Source organism: Aplidium turbinatum, chromosome 1, assembly GCF_918807975.1.
Source record: "Aplidium turbinatum chromosome 1, kaAplTurb1.1, whole genome shotgun sequence".
Classification (NCBI taxonomy): Eukaryota; Metazoa; Chordata; class Ascidiacea; order Aplousobranchia; family Polyclinidae; genus Aplidium; species Aplidium turbinatum.
This window is the reverse complement of record NC_137472.1, coordinates 49,648,805-49,653,996: the sequence shown is the minus strand read 5'-3', so window position 1 is coordinate 49,653,996 and position 5,192 is coordinate 49,648,805.

Genomic DNA, 5,192 nt, shown 5'->3' with positions numbered 1-5,192 from the left:
AAGACTTGGCTCATCCGCTCTTGTAGATGCGATGTGTAGGCATACTGCAATGGACAATTGTACATTGCCCTAACATACCCAAACCAAGCCCTCAGCACTGGATTAATTAATGCTCCCGTGCTTCCGGAAAAGATTCTTAAACCAGAAGCGAAGACAAGGAAAGTCTGATATAAAACCTACAACTCAAGGACCTCAGCCAGGGCAGAAGAACCTTGTGTTCAAAGAACGAGGCCACGGTTGCGACACACTGTACTCCACCCAAAACCCCATAACGCAGGCCAAAGTTCACTTAATTTAGTGAAAAGCAATATTATCCTGCTCTCAGTTGCAGTTTAGTCCAACAGTCTCAAATGTTAAACAACAATAAATGAATAACCTATTTTTGCAGTTAGGATAAAAAGATGCATTCTGTTGTAGGCTAGGTTTTAACGATAGGCTTAGAGAAAACAAACACAAAAATTGTTATGCAATTTTTCAAAAATATTTAAATTATGACACCGACAAAATGACAAACTAAATACTGAACCAAACAACAGAGCACAAGACAACCAAACCTAACAAATCAAAAAAGAAACTACCAGAACTTCCTGACTTTGCATCTCAAATTTCCAGGGTAACTGAGAATTCAATGAAGCGTTCAGGTGTTCCTATGTTTTATTCAAAAATATTTTGTTTAAATATTTTCAAGGGATAGTTTTGTAGGGACCCGAATGCATTTCCATTGTTTTTAGCTCTCTACAAAATGTAATTCTCACATAACATTTACGTTTCTTAAAAACTCACTGAACCCAACAGTGAGAATAAATAGGCTAGTTGCGTTTCTTAAGAAAACTCACTTGTTGTGCACCGGGATAATTTTGATGGATCATTTTTTACTCAAATAACCTACCACCCGCAGCTTTCTCAAGTGAGGCTGTTAAAATGGCCATTTATTGCTTTCAATCTTATTCAGTATACCCGCAGTTCACCTCTGTAATAGAATCTCACTAGCAGGAGTTCAACCTAATTCGTAAACATTGTAGGAATTTGCCAATTTTAAATTACGTAGCCTACCGTAACTGTTTGCTTTTTCCTTTTTCTGAAAGTTTATTAAATGTTTATTAACCCCTTGATGACAGCAGCGGTTCTGCTGTCATCAAGGGGTTAATAAACATTTAAATCAACGATAAAAACTTTAAACCCCTGCAGTTTCATCAATCAAACATCTTTCTGGCCTTGCGTATAGTGTAGCTAGCCTACTTAACCAAGAAAAGTAGTTGACTGATTCATATCAGCATATGCAGGCCTACTTTGCTCTTAAAACTTTATCAGTTTACCCGATTTTACATTTAGCCTTGAAGATTGACGATGTATTGATAGCGAAATAACATTTTTTAATAATATGGTATCGTACACAGTCAGTGGACTATTTATGTTTTGATACCAATACCAATGTAGCTGTGTGGCAAGAATTTTAGTGATGTGATACTGATGTGCCTCACGGGAAACCTAGTAAACATTTATATTGTAATATCACTTTTGTGAATATAAAATTGAGCAAGCGAACTCAAACCTTCCCTATTTGTAAACTTGGTGGTCTGATTGGATTACAGAAAAAACATTTATATTTTTCCCTTGTCTGCATTCTCTCCAATGCCAGGAAAAGGAACAAGTTTATTAACTATCTTACATTTGACACTTTTCAGACTAAAGGGGAATCTATGCGCCTTTTAATCATAAACTGGCGACAATATTCTTAGAATTGTACTATTTTTAACCTTCACGGCATCAAAAATAATCTGTCTTATCGGATTCTTTCAAATTGGTGGATTATTGTCGGGGAGATTATTGTAAACGAAAGCCATGTAGGCTACATGTTGGCATAATGTTGTTTTACGTCGTTTCAGTTTTAAATAAGTTTTGCTTGCTTGTGAAGTATTGTGCATATTGGCATAATGCTTGTGCTTGTGCATATTGCCATAATGTTGTTTTACGTTGTTTCAGTTTTGAATAAGTTTTGCTTGCTTGTGAACTTGTGAGCGTACTGTCTGTGCCAGATCTGTTCATCATGGATTATTTAGCATCTACGTTAACAAACGACTTACTGATGTAACTATAACGTTTCTATTTCAACATCAGAAAAAGGACTTTTTTCTAGTTTTGAGTTTAAATAGCACAACATTGCATTATTTGTTGATTTACCATGATTATTAAGCGCCAAGTTAGAGCTATATATTGCACAGCGAACATGCTCCGTTCACGCTTTTCTAACTGCTTTTCCGCTGTAATGAATGTACTATTTCGCACGTATTGTTTACCTATGTACTCCAGTCAACTGTGGGCCAGATACTTATCCTCAAGTATGAATAAATTGCGTGTGTGGCACGAAGCAGCTAAATCCGTTTTCGGGATTTTGCTGTACTTCGTTACGTACCACAAACCTAAGTTGTTTCTGATAGAACACAAGGGTCGACTTGCCTTCGCTGAGCAACTCCAACATCGGGAGCTCCCACTCTCGCATGTAACCGCCCTCTCAGTCGTCCTCGGTGGTAGGGATGACTGATTGCAGCGGTGGATCTCACTAGCACAGTACGGTCGTAGATCATCTTTGAAGAAGCTTAGACAGCCAAGGGCGTAACAACCCACCTTTGACCCGTCCCTCTCACTCATCTACAACGGCCTGATGCCGGAAGAGTGATTGCAGCGGGAGATCTTTAACCGTCCCTCTCCGTTGTCCCACTCGCTCTGGGATGACAGGATTGCAGCGGCCCATTCCAAGACGACTCTGGGGTCAGCGAAAGCTACCCTCCCTCTGGCCGCTCCTCTCTGGCATCTCCGCCAAATGAGGTGTCAGACTGCGGTGGCCCGTTTTCTCCAAACAGGTGCCCTTCTTGAAGCGGGCAACAAGAAGATACACACACACAAACAATTTCAAATAAAATCAAAATTAACTCTCTACCAAAATGCGCTAGTTCTTGAGCTTGACCCGCCATCTCCTAGACTGCTCCAAGATCAGCAAGAGGAAAGTTGAGACAGGCAGATCAGCTTGAGGCAGCCACTAACCAAACATTTACATCCACAGATTACCATCTACCGCGGTGGGTCCCTTCGGTCGTAGTGAGTCCCTCGCCTCCCTGGTAGGTATCTTCCATGTAAGTATGGTGTGCCTGCTGAGTGTTTGGGTGTGTGGACGGCTCCCGGAGCGGACGCACCAATGATGAGACAGGAAACAAATCCATTCCATATGGACAATTTGTAAACCTGCAAGATGTAGTGGTATCCATCTTGAACTCTGAGCGTTGCGCGAAAAAAAAAAAAAAAAAAAAATCTCGCATGTAAGGCAACGTCGACCAACGGAGGAGGATTAGCGACCCTCCCCCGCACTGGTGAACCCCGACGTTCAGAACAACGCAGGGCACTCTACCTTTGCGTGTCTCGGGCCAACCCAGCCCTCAGACACTGGTGGGGTGTTATGTGGCACGAAGCAGCTAAATCCGTTTTCGGGATTTTGCTGTATTTCGTTACGTACCAACGCCCTGACGGTGTCACGGTTGTATGTGACGTCACTTGCCCGTTCGATTACGGCGCGGATTCCCTTCGAAAAGCCGCCGACAGGAAACACGACAAGTACGGCGTAAACAATGTGTAAACATATTGGAAGACAGGAAGCGCCCTTGCAGGGACGTCCTGTCACTTCCGTTCGTCGTAGGCTCCCTCGGGAGCTATGCTCCGTTGAGCTCTCGGGCTTTGGCGGCCTTGGGTGTTCCTGCTCGTGGGGTAGCAGAGGTGGCTAGAAAAGTGGCCTCCCTCTCAATCGAAGGTTCCCTCCGTGTCTGGAAAGCTTGGAACGCCGGGCTCACTCGTGGAGGGGCTACGTCATAGAAAAGACGATTCCAGCGATCAGAAGCTCAATTCCCCAACAACAGAAGCTCTGCAGTAAGCATCCGAGCGCGCAAGACAGCAAACCTCAAAACCCGCCAGTAATTGTGTGACGTCATAGTATGTTAAATCCATTGTTTCATTATCAATTTACCTGTAAACAATTGTTGTTTCATCAGCATGCTGCAGCTCAATGAAGAATACAATCATCATCAATAAAATAAAATAGCAACATATGAATTAAGTATATATTGCATATCGTGAATGGACTCATATCATCTATCAATGACGTAATATCATTAACAACACTGGATCTGTATTTTCATATTTCAATATTTTAGACTATCACACACTACCTTCTCCCGATACGCTGCTCTTTCCCGCTCGGATCAACCTCGCGTTGCTTTTAACTCATCGATAAACATGATTTCCTGATCAACTCGATGCAACCTCCAAAGTTTCATCCCACTATTCTATATTTTTCCTGGTAACGTAGCCTAGTCATATCTACGCTTCGATCGCTAGTCCCCCCGACCCATCTGGGCGAACCTGCCTCAACGTCTGGCCAGTGCACATCCGTGCTCGTTGGTTCAACGTCAACACTTTTTCGGTAGGTAAAGCATACAATATATTCCCACTTACCATCTTTTTTTTTTTACACCAATTAATTGAGCCTTTGCTCCAGATTTTATATAATTTTCGTCTCCCACGAGTATTCAAATCGTCCTTGTAGCTAAGCATCTCTTCCTCGTAGGAGACCCCAAAGTTTATCCGGTCTGCCTACGGGCAGACCGGGTATAGGAGTTAAACGTACCTGTGTTACGGTCACGTGATGGAGACGTGGGCGCTGCCTGGCTTTATAAAACTTCTGTCGCCCGGCCCGTCGTGAGCTGACCTTTTTGCGTTTGCAGAAAGCAAAGCCCGTCTCCCTGGCCCGTTCCGCCATTCTAACTTTTGCGGACGAGTCGCACAAAATTCTCGATCCACACTTTCCTTCCACAGGTACCTAGACTCCCCAGCCTGGCCCCCGCGACCTAAGCTGGTGGACTTCCCTTCCGGGTGCATCGCCACCCCATAATCACGCCGCTCCCCGCCTCCACGGGGCGTGGCAGGCCGGTTCTTTAAAGTCTCTGACCTGGCTATGTTTATTGTGTTCTTCTCGCCGTGTCAATTATTTTGTACTCGTGCGTCGTTGATCGAAATAAAACAGTTCATCAACACAAGGGTCGACTTGCCTTCGCTGAGCAAACCCCAACATCGGAAGCTCCCACTCTCGCATGTAAGGCAACGTCGACCAACGGGTGTGAGGAGTAGCGACCCTCCCCTGCACTGGT